Consider the following 19,534-nt stretch of genomic DNA (forward strand, 5'->3'; position numbering starts at 1 on the left):
ACTAAAATAAAAACAAAATAAGGGAAACGCAGAAATCTGACCTGACAACAACATTAAGCTTAATCTTTTCCTTCTTCTTTCTCCTCACATCTTAGGCCGCTTCTTCTTCCTATGGCTCCAAATTGTCTTCTCTCGAGCTCAGGAAGGACCAATTTTTTTTTCATGATAGAAGAAAAGTGGGAATATGATATGGTGGGATGCATTTAAATACTAAATAATAGTGGCGCCTAATGAATAGTAGTTTCCATTTTCACGCGCATGCTCTCGAGACCATGGCGCCACCTCCCGAGATTTATTAAAATTTTAGAAAGATCCCCCAGGTTTAAAAAAATTAAATGCATACCCCCATTTTCAAGCTTCCAAACTAAAGACCTTATGCTACAACGAAAAATTTTTCAACCCAATTTGGATAGCTATTTTTGTTCATTCAAAAAATCTTTTCTTGCTTCATATAGATGTTTCTAATAATCTTTTTATTTTTTTTTGTTTCACATATATATCACATCCTAACAAGTGTTACATTACTATTTTAAAAAAAATCTCAAATAATCTTCCATCAAAATGGATATTTTTTAATGTAAAGTTTAAACCAAAAAAGAAAAATTATTTTGCTTTACTTGCCAACCACTATTCTATCCGCTTCTATTTTGATCTCAATTTGGCAATCCAAATCTTGATCCTGATTTCCCATCTTCCTGTCTTCTATACCTTCTCAATATTTTCTTTTGAAGTTGACTTGGCAACTTCTCTCCTTGTAATTCTTTTTTTTTTTAGAAAAGGCATAATAACACTTAAAGGCTTCTTAAATAGTGCAAACCATATTAGAAGAAAAACTATGAAGAGTAGTTACTATAATGATCCCTTACTTGCCATATCAACTAGTCAACAACCTAACCACAAACTAATTTATAGTGTGTTCTTAAGAGTTCTTTTCTTTTAAATCTCAAAGCTAGGTGAATGTGGTCACCAAAATATAATAGCGGAAAGATCAAAAGATGCAGGGTGCATGGTTTGAACCCCGACCTATAGTTCAAAAAGATATTTTAAATCTATTTTAGTGGCCAACTTACCCAAAATAACCTAGTTGTTTAGCATCATTCATTGATCACATTTTCTATTAGGGTTTGGTTAAGAAGTGCCTTGGAGGCACTCGTTAAGATAGTTTCAAGTGTTAATTGTTTAACAAGAGTGAAAACAAATCGAGAAAGTATCTAATTAGAGGGGATCAATTAATTATGAATGTGTGTATTCACATAATAAGTTAAGTGTAATTTAGATTCGTAATAAGTGTCCTAGGCATCAAAAAGATCTTCTCTTTTAAGAACAAATGACCATCTACACACTTAAAGACTACAACTATTTCCTTCCATTAGTATTTATATCGATACTATCCTACTAGCCAATGCGATTACTTCCTTCAATCAAGTATTCTTTCTCTTCCATCCAGCAATGTCCTTCCAACAAGACCAATTATTTACTTTTCTTTAAAGATTGTAACTGCAAATAATACTTTACTCTTTTGCATGGTTACGATCAAAAGAAAGAGAGAGTGACAGCGAATGTAAAGGTATTGCTGATGGAAGAAGAACGACATTTTGCCATATCAAGTCCTCTTCACGTAATTCACATACTAATGATTGGATGTGTTTTTTCCAGTACGATTTTGCCGTGGTATAATATGCTTATTAACTTGTAGAATTTAATCATATTATGATGCGGTGACAGCCTAGTAATTTAACCATATTGGTATGTTTTTTCGAGTATGTTTTATTGGTATTTCTTTTATGGTTTTGAGTGTGTCGACAGACATAAGTAGGGGTGGCAATTTCTGACACGACCCGAAAACACGACACGAACCTAACACGAAATTAATGGGTTTGGGTTGAAGTTTTGGGGGTTCGGGTCAGAATCGGGTCGAACCTGATGAACCCGAAAAGAAAACAGGTCGATTTCGGGCCAACCCGTGGTGATCTGATATGACTCGATATGACCCATTTACAAATTAAAAATAATTTAATAAACATAAAAATTATTTTATCTAACTAAACTAAATCATTCTTTTTTTTCAAAGGCATTAATTACTTAATCCTAAATGAATTTATTCACCTTGTGTGAAGTTAAAATTATTATATTTGGACAAATAATATAATTCGTTTTAATTTATTTTATATTTGGTTTGGGATAAAAAACTTTTACGGTGTTTAATTTATTTTGGATTTGATTTGAAATTATTTATTTAAATTTTTATTACTTGATGATGTAATTAATTTTGTGAGAAATTGATTTTATTAGAATTTACAGTGATAAATTAATAAATTAAAATTAATTTTCGGGTCATTTCGAGTCAACCCGCCAACCCGCCAACCCAAAATTTTCGGGTTTGAGTCAGATATACTGACCCGTCACGGGTTGATGGGTCGGGTTCAGGGTCAACAGATTTTTTGGCGGGTCGGGTCTTGATTGGACCCGAATTGCCACCCCTGGACATAAGCATATAGCAAGAAAGAAAACAAATGATTATTCTAGCTTACTTAATTGTTTCAGTATCTGTCTTCATGTTTCTCCAGTGATCATGCTTGGCTATAAGTTGCAACTTGTTCTAATTAATATGGACAAAAAATGACAATCCAATAGACTATTTTTCAAAGTCATCAAAGATTGCCAAACTTTTGAAAGTCATTAAAGGTTTCCAAATGTTTAGCAAAACAAATAAATTTTCCAAATTAAGTGAATTTATAACATTATGGACTTTTCTAATTCAAAGACTTTCCCGAAATAATGTCCTTGTTAAAATGAAAACTTTCCTAATTTGACTCTTTTTAATTGTTGAGTTTCCAAAAAATAGGAATTTTCTAAACAAGATTTCTTTCCAAAGTTGGGAAGAGTTTCCAAAATGGTAAATTTCCAAAATATGGAAACATTTTAAAATAGAAAACTTACCTAAAAGGAAAGTTCTAAATATGAAAATTTTACTTGTCTAGGGATGAATTAATCAATAACGAAATGTTTATTTCAATTAATAAATAAGGAAATGTTTATTTGTGATAATAAACATTCAATGTATATAAAGCAATAGAGTTATGTGGTCTTTCTCTAGCATTAGAGGGTAATGATCAAGAACCAAACGGGATTTTCTATCAAGCTCATTGAACTGAGTGGGATTTATTCCTTCATGCTTTAGTATATACTCTTTTGCAAATAATAGATACCAAAAAGTTATTTTTCTAATGAAAATGAATCTCATATCGCTATAATTGCTGCATTTAAAATGTTCCTTGCTATGGAAGTTGTATGCATATCCATAATTTGCTCTGACCAAATGTAAATGAACCTTAAAAAGACTGACAATCATGACATAATCGAAAATGGCTATAGTACTGCTAATGTCAATGTGAAGTATAAGATATTATTCAATGTTGGTAAAGAAGTCTTTGGAGGTCTCTTTGACTACCTATTCTAATAAGTCAATCATTAGACTGAATACTCAGCAGCGATAAAGACGTGTATCTGTTAAGAGTTAGTGAATCCTTAATGAATTATACGTTTAATTATTTGATCTAATCCTTAAAGAACTGTTTACTTAAAGTGAATCGCGTGCTATGTGCTCAAGTATTTGAAAAGTGTATGCATGTGTATGTGTGTGTGTGCATATGGATGTGCGTGCATGTGTGCATATACATATACATGTTTGCATGTGTGTGTATATATGTATATAAAAGTGTATATATATATATATACATATGTGTGTGCATACAATCCATGGGGCATACATATGTACAAAACTCGCTCTTTTTAAGATCTTATTGATCAACTGGGCACAAATTGAAGAAATATAAATTTGATGAACACCCATTAGTTGGCAAGTTGAAGATACAACAAGTTTTAGTCCCAATAGCGATACTGTTTAACCAGAACATCCATATCCAAAAATTTAGCGATTCTAGAAGATAGTAATTGAAATATTGAATAATTTCAAAAACCATCCCTAACGTTTCTGAAAGTTTCACTATCTTCTTCTAAGGTTTTAAAAATCTCATTTACCCCCCTATTAGTCATTTAGGACCCAACACTTACATCACTGATGGCCAAAAGAATCTATTGTCCTTATTATTTAGTATATTTTACACACATATGTGATGCAGAAGAGTTAAGTGTTGCTAACTACATTAACCATAATTTGGATTGTAAAAAGTTAATTAATTTGCCATCTAAAAATAGAGCCAATACTAGGTGTATCTTTTTAATTTTTGTACACTTGATAAATTAAATGATTTAGACATGAAAAATAGTTATGCATTTTACAAAGTAAATTAAGGATAATTTGAAATTAAAAAAGAAAAAGAAAATCTAATTTGGCATCTAAAAGGGATCCAATACTAGGCATCCTTTTTCCAATTTATGTACTTGAAAATTAAAGCAATAAAATATAAAGAGATTTCTTATGGGCTAATTTTTCTTATAATCATGGTGATAACAAGAATTTTAAGATATCAAAAAAATTTTATTAAAATTTGAAAGTTCGTATTTTTTGTTAAATTTTGAAAGTTGTTATTTTTTGTTTTGTGTATCAATGGCCCCATAAGTGAACTAGCAAGTTAGATCAATTATCTAATCTAACTAGTATAATAGTTGAGAGGGACTTTTGGTATAAATAAATCTTTTCACACCTAAAATTATTTTTGCATTGTTCCTTTTTTTGAATTGGGCTGAATTGTTCCAAGAAAATTAGTTTCAAGAGAGATTAGTGATATTTTTGAAACCTCAGGAGAGGGCAATGAAACTATCACAAACCTCAGGTGACATTTCTGAAATTATCCCTTGAAATATTGGATCTTAAAATGCACAAGATAATAGGATTTAGTTGCGAAAAGCCGAACAGTACCTACCAATAGTGGTATTCATGAGTCTTAAAGCTCACTAATTAAAAGGCAAGGAAAAGTTTATGAATACAAATTTGATGCCAAATCTACAAATAAGGAGTCCTGATACATTGCAATCATCAGTATAAACAGTCATAAGAGTGTACATAATACATAGAGTTAGAAAATAAGAGCATTTGCATTGAAATTTAGAATGGAACAAGCAAGTCCAGTATTCCGCAAAACACCATAAGCAAGCCAACTAATTATAAGAAACGTTTTTATCAATCAACGTACTATAGACATTTAAAACAAGAACAAAAAAACAAGTTTAGAAAAACCACTATACACTAACTGATCAAATTCACAAGTCAAATGGTGTATAGCATACTTGGTGCATGGGAAGCCTTCAACTAACCATTTTTTTTCTTTATGTCTTTCAGAGTTGAGAAAGAAATATGCTACATTTGGATAATTAGACCATGAGATAAAAAAGGTCATTGATGAATCATGGGTAAAATGGTAAAACAATCATATGATGATTGAATAATTAAGTAGTTTAGCTCGTTATTTATTTGCAAATGTATAGTCGTTAATTTCAATACTAAGTTCAAGAAATAGCAGTGGCCTTACAAATATTTTCGGTTGTCACAAACAGGGAAACAAAAGGCCACTATTTTTTTTTCAAGAGAAGAGTGAGATTAAAGCGGGGAAATGCTCAGAAGTCAAGGAGAAGATGCATGGTAGTTCGGGTTGGGCCTTTTAACACGAGGGACAGAAAGATAGGCCTCTTGGTGAAACTTGAATGAATCTAGGTCCCGTTTGATAAGTGAGTTTTTTTTTGTATTTGTCTAAAACTTTATTGTAGTTTACTATAAAAGTTTTTTAAAAAATTTTTGAAGTGTGTTTTTTTTTTTGAATATTTTGAAGTATATAGTTTAAAAATTTTGAGAAGTTTTTTTATATTACTGTAGCTAAAATTTTTAAAAAACTTGTAACAGACAAACTTGGCAAAAAACCTATCTACCAAACAAGGCCTAAGTCTACTAGAAAGTTTTGTTTTTTGGTCATTACTTCATAATTAAAGTACAAGAGGGAAAATCATAACAAATAATGATAAGGGTACTATGCTCTTATTTCACGAATGGCTTTCTTCACGTTTCATTTCTCATCATCCTTCTTTCTCTTGAATCTGTCGTGAAATTTGATTAAAGTTGCATAGAAGATTGGGTGGATTTAATGGTTGCATTTAACAAATCCAATTCCATCCTAGACAGTAGACAAGTTCAGGAACCTAAAGAAATCATCCTGTTAGCTTTTTGCTTATGAAATCATCCCACAAGTTTTTGCTAATTTTTTGATAATCAGTTAAAAATTCTTAAAACATGCAAGATTGAGAAGACATGAAAACCTTACTACCATAACCAAATTGACTGTAGCCGCTAGCACACTTGCATTAATTGAACCTACATTCCACAGACTACTATAACCAAATTGAAGTTAATTCAATTAACATTTCCATATTTAACTGACTACTATATTAGCCCATGAAAAAATCAATTTCTTCCGTTTTTAATTTGGAATATGCAATCAAGAGACAATCAATTTCCCGCAAAGCAAAATGTGTACTAAGTCAAAAACCAATCAAACGATTTCATGCATTTTTTAAGATAAAAAGCTATTGGCATCGTTTTAGATACATTTTTTCTCTAGAAGTATAGTTTTACATGCTTTATTAGGACACACGTAATATTTGATAGTTGTTTTTAACAAATTTGCATTTTCAACAAAAAAAAAGGAAATAAAAATATTTACATTTTGTTCTCTTTTTTTGTGATAAATTTGGGTGAATAAACCACAATTTCTTCCTTTTTTCCAATTATTATCTCTTCTCGGTTTATTCTATTATAAAGTGTGGCCAATGATAAAATATATAAAAAATTACATAGGAAAAATTGACATAATATGAGAAATAAATGAGTCACTTAGATAATAAGTATAACTAAAATCAGTTTATCAATTTTTTGACTATTGTGTATGAGAATTGAACAAATGAAATTTTCTAGATCAATTAATATAGATTGGTAGAAATGGATCTCAAGTTGGAAAGTTAAGAAGCTTTCATATACCAAAGGTTGTATGTGATTTATTTATTTAAGGAAAAAATCACATACAATCATCTAACACTCTATTGATAGAAAATGGAGAGAAAGTATGAGTTTATTACCAAACTAACTCTTCTTTTGAAACATATACCCAAAGTAATCTAATTTTAAATTTTATTACCTTTCTAATTCTTTTTTTGCCACATAAGTTGCATATGTGGCAGGATAGAGATAGAGGCACATTCCATCTCTCTTTCCCAATTAATATCTTTCCAACTCTCTTTTCCAACTAATATCTTTCCCGATTCTCTCTCTGAGCCTTTTCATTTTTTTTGGGATAATTTCAAATACCTCCCCAGAAGTTTCTGACAGTCTCACTCCTCTCTCCTGTGGTTTAAAAAATACCACAAACTTCCCCTAAAACTAAATAGGCAGTCTCAAAGTAGACCCAATTCAAAAATACAAACAATAAAAAATGGAGAGTTGGAGAGAGAAACAACTATATACCACAAATGCCCTGATTATCTTGCATTAATGATTTTATCTTTATGACTAATACTAATTTACCTATAAACACCTTACATGGGGTGATTTATGAGGTACAATCAATTTACAAACATGTACATTATGTTAGATGTTAGTTACTTACCTGTTTCTATATTGGTTAAAGGATTCTAATTTATCGTTAATTATGTTAATTGTGTTTATAACTAACTTCAACAAATTTGTCCTGATAATCACGAAATATTAGAGAGGTAGTTTACTTCAATAAGTAGCATGTATATAAATACTTAGTGAATGTACAATCTGGTTGAAATAATGTACACCGTGTTATTGACCAAGTACGATGCATAGAAATTGTTGAACATGCAGTTATTCGTTCACATGCATATTGTAATTAGTCATCGCAGCAATATGCATAGTGCAATGGTATGCATACATTTGGAATGGTTATTGGTGTTTTGACCCACTTGTGCATTTCCTTGCAAGTTTCAGTGGGTATGTAATTTTATCTATATGACTAATACTAATTTGCCTATAAACACCTTACACGGGGTGATCTATGAGGTACAATCAGTTTATAAACATGTACATTATGTTAGATGTTAGTTACTTGCCTGTTTCTATATTGGTTAAAGGATTCTAATTTATCGTTAATTACATTAATTGTGTTTATAACTAACTTCACCAAATTTGTCCTGATAATCACGAAATATTAGCTAACTTGTGAGGATATTTAAGTCTTTTTGGCCATGATGATATAAGAAATGGGACCTAAAATTCTGACAGGAGAGGTTTGTGATATTTTTGAAACCACAGGGGAGGAGAGTGAGACTGTCGGAAACCTCAGGGGAGGTATCTGAAATTATCCTTTTTTTTTCCTTTCACTATCTTTTTTCTTTCATTATTTTTCCTTGTCAAATGTAATTATGAGAAGCCAATATTTACATTAACAACATCTAAAACTTCATTATCATTTCTGATATTGTATCTATGGATGAAAATATTCTCCTCAAATTGATAATCTTAAGGTAAATGAAAATTATTCTATTATCTTTTCTATTGTGCAGTTTTTGGAACATTCCTATGGCCTTCAAAAAAATTTGAATACTAATTGTTTTAACAAATGATTTCTCACACCGTGTTTGATAAAATATTAAGAAGAAAATTTTTGTATTTTGCAAATTTGTTTTTGAAAAATATATGCAATAAGTTTGATACATTTAAAAAATATTGCAGAGAGCAATAATAGCAAGGTCAATAGTGGTAGAATTTATTTTAAATAATTATAAGGAATTTATTAAAGTTAAGCAATCCTTTTGTGTCTCTATAATAAAATAGTTTAAATTTTTAGTTTTTGTTGGAAACTATAGACTAGATTAAAGCTTTCCTTTTCTGTTATCCTACATGGCAATCAGGGTAATTAGATGGCAACAATAACATCGATTTGGGATAAAATTTGAAAGTGAATCATATTGGGAATATTTTTTAGAAAGAGTGTTATTTTGGCAAAAAACTCGAGAAAGTATAATGGAAAGGAGCCCAATCCGATAATAAGCTCCTCTCTGTTACCCTCTTCCCTCCAATTTTCCTCAATGCACTCTTAAATTAGTGAAACATGTATTACGTATTTATAAATGGTTGGGATTACCTCTAGCTAACCATATTCTAAACTATAAATAATTATCAAACATTATATTTGACATCTATCCAATTCGAATTATCTATTAAGAATAGTACTCAACCTTCTTACTCATAATCTGATTCCATAATGAAGAAAGTTCATAACTTTTTTATTCAAAAAATTGATTGCATCTGTCAAGGATTTTTTTTTTTTGAAGATTAGAATTGATTTTTTTTTACTTTGGAAAAAAGTAAAAGAATCAAAAATAAGAAAAAAAAGGTATTTATGAAAAATCTTATTCATCTTATAAAAAAAGAAAAATTTCGTTATTGAATATGAATTGCTCATCCTTTTGCTTTTCTTTTTTTCTCAAATTTAATAAATGAAGAAAATCCTAGATTTTATTACAAAATATTTTTCAAAAAATAAAAGTTTCATTTTTTATTGTGAATCCAAAAAATATTTATTGAATCCAGAAATTATAGTTTTACCATTTAAATTGTCTACTAATTGCTGCAGTTTTGCTTCTTATTCAACCTGCTGTCTAGCTTTTTGCTTTCATTGGATCTATAGCAACAATTGAAAAAGCATATTCATCTAGTTTACAAAGTTCCGACAAATAAAAATAAAATGAATTTAAAGAATAGTGAAAAATTCAGCTAGTTTATATCTTTTCCTGACTTAAAAAAAGGAAGAATTGAAAATAAGAGAAATAGATACTTATGAAAATTTTATGCATCCGATAAACCAACTAATTTTCAGTTCATCAATTTCATTTTTTTTGGGGCCCTTTTATGATTTGATGAATGTCTTTTCTACTTGTTACTATAGTCCAAGTGAAAACTACTGCCGAATAGCAATTACGATGACAACTAGGAGATACAAAATTTAAATGTTGAAGCTCGAATTTTGGGATTCAAGGAAAGACAAAAATTTAAAGACAATAAAGATTATTAAGATTCATAATCAAAATCAACATGAAAATTTCATTTTTGTATTCCATGTTACAAAAGCTAGGTTTACTTGGCTTGTTGATTTAAAAAAGAAAAAGAAAAGAGAAAGAATGAGCACCAAAATTAATCAAAAATCAAATTTCTTTTTTGTTTATGGGATGCATAAGATTTTTTATATATGACTACAGCTTATGTTATTTTCGTTTCTTTTACTTTTTTAAGAGTGAAGAAAAGATATATTAGTTGCAATCCTGATGAATGCAACTAATTGGAACTTTCCTTAGCAGATAACATTAATAGGATGATGTCATAGTTAACATTCTACAATTAAGATTTAGAAACATAGTTAGACAAAAGTAATTTTTGGTGAAATATTATGATTGAAAGTTGTGGCAGTCGATAGTAACACTGCTGGTATGATAGTTAGAGGTAACCATGGCTACTGCCACATTCTTGGTTACAAGAATATGACGATGAAGAAAGAAATATGAGAGATATTGTTCCATTTATTCCTACGATCTTCCTATTTGGCCTTGAAGTTTGTGAGGCATGAGTTGCACATGAATTTTTTTCTTCACAAGAATGCGAGTAAAAATGAATCGAGGGACTAAAAGTTTTTCATTTGTGAGGAATGAAAAGTTATCATTTCATACGTGAGGGATAAAAAGCCATTATTTTATATGTAAAGGATGTAAAGGATACAAAATCAATATGTGAGGAACAATTTGTTTGATTTTTTATAGACTAATAGATCAAACAAACAAGTCAAATGGTGAATAGTATACTTGGTGCATGGGAAGCCTTCAAGAAACCATATTTTTCCTTTTCTATTTTTTAAAGTTGAGGAAACATTATGCCACATTTGAATAATTAGTCTATGAGATAAAAATGGGCCACTGAAGAATAGGGATGGCAACGGGGCGGGGTTGGGGCGGGGGACCCCTCCCCCGTCCCCCGCCCCGCCTTGCCCCGCTTCCCCCGTGGGGGCACCCGCGGGGTTAATAAAATTTTATTATATAATTTTATTATAATTAAATTTTAATAAATAATCAAGTACTAAAATATCAACACATCACCAAATTATTATTCATTGTAATTTTACAATTGAAACTCATAAAAACAATCAAACAGAAGTTATTTGAATACAATCCAATATGATGAAATAAATATAACTAAAATAGTCAAATTTTCACTTTTAGTACAAATGCAATCACTAATTCATCATTGTGTTTGTGTTTTTTTTGAGAAAAAAGTGTTATTCTATTAAGTGTAATTAGAAATTTAGTATAAATGTATTAGTAAATTTAGTATAACTAATTAATAAATTCTATTAGTAGACATGTATAATTATTCATATAATTGATAATATCAATTATATTACATAAACTAATATACATTATATAATACATCTAACTAATAATATAATTATCATAAGTTTATAACTAATTAACTTACATATAATATATAGTCATTTATATATATATATATATATATATTTTTTTTGCTGGTGGCGGGGCGGGGGATGGGGCGGGGGAGTATACCCCCGCCCCGTTTCTAAGCGGGGGGAAAAAATTCCCCCCCGCCCCCGCCCCAACCCCCGCCCCGTGAGCCCCCCGCGGGCACCCGCCCCCATTGCCATCCCTACTGAAGAATCAAGGATAAAATGGAAAAAGAATCATAGAATGATGGAGTTAGTACATTAGCTCGTTATTTCTTAAACTGTGTATTGGGTGATTTCAATATCAAGCTAAAGAGGTAGCAGTGGCCTTGGGCACCCGCCCCCATTGCCATCCCTACTGAAGAATCAAGGATAAAATGGAAAAAGAATCATAGAATGATGGAGTTAGTACATTAGCTCGTTATTTCTTAAACTGTGTATTGGGTGATTTCAATATCAAGCTAAAGAGGTAGCAGTGGCCTTGCAAGTACTTTGAGGTACCACGGGCAACGAAACAAACGGATATTAAAATAAAAAAAATGAATAAATAGAGTGAATTCAAAGCTGCGAAAATGTTGATATTTTGAGGAGAAGATGGATGGTGGTTTGGGTTGGGCCTTTAGGAAGCTTTTAGCAAGGGAACACAAAAATAGGTTTATAGGGTCAACTTGAATGTGTCCAAGCCTATTAGTAAGTTCTTCTTTTTGGTCACTACTTCTTTTTGTCTTCCTATTTCATAGGTGGCTTTCTTCATGTTTCATTTGTCATCATCCTTCTTACCCTTGAAACTGTGAAGAAATTTGATTAAAGTTACTTAAGATTTTGGGCGAATCTATAGCCAACTGGGTAATGTTGGTAGGATTCAATACTTTCCTGATCATATTTGTTCCATTAATTATGGTACCCTATCTGAATAATCTGTCTATGGTACAGGACTAATGTATTTGATAGAAATTGTTATATAGATTGTAAAAATTAGCCTTTTACATAACCACCATAACCAAAACAAGTAATTACTTCTCTACCCTCACCAAACAAATAACTTGATCAATTAGTATTTTTTCCACTTTACAGAGATTAAATTTTTTTCCTTTTTGAGGAATCAAATTCCATCTTATATGCTAGACACGTTCAAGGGCCTAAAGAATCATCCCGCTATCTTTTTGCATATGAAATTATCTCATAAGTTTTTGCTAATTATTTGATAATCAGTTAGCGACTCTAATTATTTGAAAGCCTCGCTACCATGACCAAATTGAATGCAGTCACTAGTACACTTCCATAATTGAGCCTATTGCACAGTCCAAAAAATCATATGCATTCCCTGAGGATGGCTTTCTTCTAAGAAACAATCCCAGGCCAAAATTTCGCTATTTGAACTTTAATTTGTTGAAACACAGCAAAATTTTAAAAGTTTGCAGCAGGTTAAACAAATGAAAGGTGCATCTACACATATGTTAATATCTACATTGTCCAGTTTAGTTTCTAAACATGTAATTTTAGTATCTAACTTGTTTTGCTAAGAATTTTTAATGCACCGAGATTGCTTGTCTTGCATCAGAATAAAAGATTTTTCAGAAGGTGTGTGTAATCCTTTCTTTCTTTCTAAAGCTCTGCTCATTGAAAGTCAGGGACAAGGTTAATAGTTAGTCAGATCAGCCTAAAAACACAAAAAAAAAGGGTAAAATGCATCTGTCAGATGCATCCACCATGAATGGCTGCGTTAAATGAGTTTGAGTTTTGTAATTTTAACCACACAAGAACATATGTATTGTTGGAATAGTTTGTAAAATGAAATAGAAATATGGGTTGTAGGAACCAAGAAACTCAAAACCTTTGGACAAAACTAGACACAAGATCCGTGAGTGGATCCTTGACCATCCCTCTGTGGATCTAGATCCGGCTATGAATCTAGGCTTGGTGAGCTTGAATTCTAGCAACGGATTGAGTCCAACGATTTTTCTATTCTGTGGTCACAATTTGCGAAGCAAATTTGGTTTAAGCAAGAGTGATCCGTCCGAGACTCTGAGGCTATTTCATCATAGTGGATCCACGACCAGATCCGCAGTTGTGAAGGTGGACTCATCCGTGTGGCGACCCCACTTCCCCCTAAGGCGAACCAAAGGGTTGGCGGGTCGCCTGCCTAACTTTCGCCAGGACTCACTCATTCTAGCAACTAATATCACCAAACATAAATCGAAAATAAACCTTACTCCTCGAGCAAGCTAAGTACTTAAATAAATCATACAATTCAACTTATACAGCCCGAAAATACAATTCCAAATACCAACGAAAACATCGAGTTTAAAATACTTAATTTACAATTTAAAGTTCCTAATCCAGGGCACAGAAGCACCATAGGATTCACATTTTCCCAAAGGCACAAGAAAATCATCCAAAAGATATTAAAATATCTCCCAAAGTACAATTACAAAAGTGGGCATTCAAAATATAACATTTCTTTTCTAGTTCTCCAAGACTTCATGCATTTCAGAACCTGTCAAGGAAAACAAATTCGAAGGGATGAGCCAATAGCTCAGTGGTGTCTCGAAACATGCAATTCACATAGGGCAATTTAACAAGTACAAATGGACAAGTAAGCAATTAACAATTTAGAAAAACGAAGTAACATGACAAGAAAAGGATACAGGGCTCTCAGGAGCCAAAGTCCTCGCGCTTGATCAGGTAATTTATAGTAGTTGACACTCCGTCAACTTTCACTACCTAATCTCCATGTAGACATTTTCCCTAATCTACACGTCTCCTAGCAACGACTTCCCCCTTATTTTCGGGCCCGACTCCAACACGAATTTTGCAAGCACTTTTACCAAGACGGCAGAGAGGTACCTCCCACTCTAATAGAGCGTGGTACGTGCATCCGTTTGGTTTATTTAGTCGACGAGACCACGCTCCAATCGACATTACAACACTTGTACTTGTGGTATTTCACGCAATCACATAGCATATAACATTTCATGATATCTCTAGCAAGTACTTTTAACAAGTAGTTCAACTAGCAGTTAAACACGATTCATGCAAGAGATACTCACCTCAAGTGAAGAGTCTAGAATTCCAAACTTTGATCGAGATTGTGCTCTTCACCAACTCCTAAAATCATACAAATAATTCACATAAATTTCCACTTTTGAATTGGCGAATTTAACTCGAGTCAACTAGCATTTAATTTCCCCAAACTAGTATTAATCATTTTCTCAAAGTGAAATCCACAAATTTCGAGTGAAATTAAATTTTGAGGTTTCTTTAAAACCCAAAAACTTGCTAAATTCATCAAATATTCCAATAACCAAGTTCTAGAGTCATATAAGCAATTAACACCACTTTGGTGTCACAGGTTGAGAAAAATCACAGTTAACCATTTAGAGGAATTTTCCCTTCTAATTTTCCCCAAAAATATCTTGGGAAATTCCTTTAAGAGGAAATCATATAAACCAAGTAAAACTAGTCGTTGGAATTTCTATAAAATAGAAACTCCTTAAGTTTGCCAAATTCCATTGACCAACTTGGTTCCAGGATTTTCATGAAGGCAAAAACTTGAGTTTTCAAGAAAATTTCCAGATTTGGCATACTTCTCGAAATAGGGCATTTGGTCTAACAAAATTCAAGGTTATTAACTCGAAGTGGACCTAGTAACAAAGGTTAATGCTAGGAAACATTTTCGGGACAGATTTAGTCCACATTTAACCAAAACGAAATCCAAACGTCAAAATCATTTCTAATTTCAAACAAAATTTCTGTTTTGGGTAGCCTCGTGAAGAATAATATTTTGGTCCACTTTTTGAACGTAAACTCTACTAGATTTTGTCCCCAAATTGAGCTATACACACCCCTTAACTAAACACAAGTCAAATTGGGTTCATGTTAACGTGAAAATCATTCAACATGTCTCATGCAAAGCTGGAAAAATTTTCAAGTGCATTCGGTACAAGCAGTCCATTTTCTCTTCCATTTGTCCAAGATTTTTCAACTACTCAAAGGCTACATTTTTACCCAAACAATACTTCACATATAGGTTAACATGTTTACAGCTCAAATGGTTCAAAAACTTGTCAAAACCAAACCCCAAATTCGCTCAAAAATTTGGAAATTTCCAGAATTTTTCGGACAGCTCAAGGGCATTTTTCTCTTTGATTTTTCAATGAAATTTCCCATTGTACCAAAGCTGCATTTTCACCAAAACTACTCTACACATATAGGTGAACGTTTACATGATTTAAATAGCTCAATAACTTCACAAAATCCAGCTCAGAAATTCGGGTAAAGAATGGAAGAAAAACAGGCCTGCTGGTTCGGTTTAGCAGAGCAGAATTTTCTCCTCTTTTTGCTCAACCATCTTCAACTTATAACTCATATTTTAAGTCCATAACAATCACAACTAATTAGTCTAACCTCCCAACAAGCAATCCAGTTCATTACCTAAGCAAAAATTGCAAAACAACAACCGGTAACAAAGCTGGAAAATTGCTCCCTCATCCGGCCAGCACCCCATTTTCATTCTTAAAATTTCCCAACATTTAACCACCACAAAACACACATATAAACACATAAAACACCTCTAGCTTCATCAATCATTAGCTTAGAGGATCAGCAACCCAACAAGTTTCACCAACGCAAGCTAACATTTCAAGAACCAAAAGCTGCAAAAATCTGAAATTTTTGGCTAAGGTGCTAAGCTGGAGTTTGTTACCTTCAAGTGGGTTGTTTACTAGCTAAAGGTATTGTCTAGTTCCTCAAGTTGCTCCTAGAACCACAGAGGATCAGCCGGCTCCCTTGCTCTCTGTTTCCCTCTCGGTCTGGCCAGTCACCGCAGCAGCACAGCAGCGACTGAAGATGAAGAGGGCTGGGGTTCTGGGGTTTTTGGTGAGCTTGAGGTGGTTCTGTGGTTGGTGGAAGGAAGAAATAGGAAGCTGGTTTTTCTCCTTCACCCTGGTCCGAACAACCCAGCAGTAGTAGCAGCGGCAGGAGCAGCTAGAGTAGCAGCAGCAACAACGATCCTCTCCTTCCTCTTGCTTGATCTGGACAGCAGCAAGAAGTGGAGGTGGAAGCTGAAAATGGAAGCTTGAAGACTGGGTGTGAGTGGCTGAAGATGAGAGGCTGTTGGAGCTTGGAAGGCAGCGGTTTCTGCTTCTTCTTGCAGCAGAGGAGCGGAAGTTTAGAGGGGTAAGAAAAGGGTGGTAGCTGGTGACAAGATGGGAGGAAAATTGGGGTAGTCTAGGGAGTAGACTAATTGACTTTTTGGGCATGCTAATAATGGTGGGAAATTTTGAATCGAATCGCGTTTACGCGCGAGAATTTTATCTACTAGTAGGAATTCTCCATTTAATATTTCTTCAGCTTAGTTATACACTTTTATAACCTCTACATATCCTACATTTCAACTTAGGGCTACATTGCGCGTCAGTGCGCAAAAATTTACCCTAATGCTTAGTCGAACGCGAACCGTCAAATAAATTTTTAAAAATTCATGTAAATTAAAATATAACATTTATATAAGTGAAAACATCATTAATAATATAAATACACATTATTAAATATAAATACATATTATTTAATAATTTAACATTTAAATAATATTTTGATTTTAATTTTCAGAAATTAATGCAATTTTGAGATCCTCACAATCCGCCAATCCTTCTCAGAAGTCAAAAAGTTTCTGAAATGGTTTTGACACTTTCTATGCAACAAAGGGGGTTTAGTGCTGCCTTTTGATGTGCACGAATGTCCATAAAAAGTGTGAAATAGCGGTTGAATAGCTTGTGACCGTTTGTAATATTCACTATAAAATGACAAATCTCTAACAAATCAAACTACTAGAACTTTTGATCTTTTCTCCGGAAGAGGAAATTGTCATCACATGAAGGAAATTAAACCAAGCTATTTTAGTATTTTAGTTCCCTAATTCTTTTTGGTATCTTATTTGTTTAGTTTCCATATTAGATTAGAAAATTGCAAGTCAGTTTCCTTTCCAAATAAGTTTTGGTTTACAATTATTGATACGAACTCGACCCAACAAGAACCTGTCTTGAAGAACCAAGTTAATCATGTAGCGGAAGGATCTATCTTAATTTGGTTATGGAACAATAACTACCTTGTTAGATCTAAAGAAAACCCATCTCTAAGAATCTAGTGGATTGGTTATTGGGTTGAAAGAACAAGATGATGTGATCATATTGCCTTGAACGCCACAAGTATCCAAGCTAAATACTTGATATAATTCAAGAAAAAACTCAAATTCTATCAAGGAACTCCATAAAAGGAGACAACTCTCTTTTTATTAATTTATCTTCAACATCCTATTATTGAATAGTTATATAAAGTTGGTTATTTATAACCTTACAAGACTCTGTAAATTTTTGAATATTTTGAAATGTATTGTTTAAAAACTTTAAGAAATTTTTTGAGGTTACTGTAGTTAAAATTTTTTAAAAACTTAAAGCAGATAAACTTGACAAAAAACTAAAGTGCCAAACAGGGCCCTAATCTAAGTTGAAAACAATAAAAGTTTCCTTATTTGACTTGGTTTCTAAATTTGCCACAACTTTCTAAACAAATTTGGAAACAATTCACTACTTTCCTAAAACTCTAACTAGACTAGAATAGGAAATTAACTAACTCAAATTGGTTTAACTATGGTCAACATAACCTTAGCCTTTATTCCCCTTATTAAGGACTCAAAAATAACTCAAGACTAACTTTAATTAACTAACAATTATTGATGAAAACTTAATTAAATAAATAATAAGAAATAAGCATGACACAAGTTCGGATTTTCAATGATTCTTGAGCCCGATTGCACCATCAACCGTCAAACAAATTTCCTTGAACTTGAAGGGAATCCAAATCTTCATATTCTCATCATTCCCCTCCTCTTGAAAGACGATTTGTCCTCAAATTGAGTACTTGCTTACAAAAGAGCAACTCAGAGAATGTCTTGATATATGCAATCCAAAAAACATGTTGCCAACTCAACTTGATTATGAACACGAACCATTGCACATGATCCATTTATCAAAAAATAGCTTTAATATCTTCACCCAATTGTACTTGACTAGAATTTGGAAGTTCAGCTTGATTGATTCTTGGATTCACTTTTGGAAAGCAAATTGCTATTTTAAGAAGCTTTCCTAAGTGTATTTTTGGATTTTGGCAGCTAATAATTTGAACCAAGTCCAACAAGAATTAGAAATCAAGAATTTGGAAACAAGATTCCAAATTCTTGTCAGTTTCCAAATCCAACGCAAGGCTGCCTTTTTTATTTCCTTCTTTCTTCTTTTTTTTCCTCACTTGCCAATTCAAGAAAACAAGGTAGCTGCACGTCAAGATTCAAGAGGATGACTTTTATGGTTTTCAAAGTATCAAGATTTTTTTTTTCAAGAACTCACTATGCAATCCAAGAAATTCAAGAAATTACCAAGCCAACTACAAGAAGTAAGAACAACAAGAAACAAACACAAGGTATAAAAAAAAATTTGGATGAGCAGTACTGCTACAGTATGATGAACAGTAATACTACAGTAGCGGCGAATGAACTTAACTGCTACAGTCTGTGAACAGTACGCTGGATTTTTTTTTTTTTTGCTTTTGACGACTCAACACAAGGTTACGATTCACTTGGAAGAAATTTAATGGGAATTAAGCCCTTGAAAAATCTATTTTCAATAACATAATTACACCAAGAAATTTCAACCATGATCAATCAAGGAGATAGGTTAGATTCAAGTGATAAAAACAAGAAAACAAGAATAAAAGAAATTTTTTTCTTTTAAATCAAAGGCGGCTAGGGTTTTGGTAAAAAAATAAATAGAGGAAAAAGAAAAAAAGGATATTAACCTGAATCAAGAGCCGAAACTTTGATACCAGATGATACGAATTCGACCCAACAAGAACTTGTCTTGAAGAACCAAGTTGATCATGCAGTGGAAGGATCTATCTTGATTAGATTATAGAACAATAACTACCTTGTTAGATCTAAAGAAAACCCGTCTCTAGAAATCTAGTGAATTGGTTATTGGGTTGAAAGAACAAGATGATGTGAT

Source organism: Coffea eugenioides, chromosome 3 (assembly GCF_003713205.1).
Source record: "Coffea eugenioides isolate CCC68of chromosome 3, Ceug_1.0, whole genome shotgun sequence".
NCBI classification, from domain to species: Eukaryota; Viridiplantae; Streptophyta; class Magnoliopsida; order Gentianales; family Rubiaceae; genus Coffea; species Coffea eugenioides.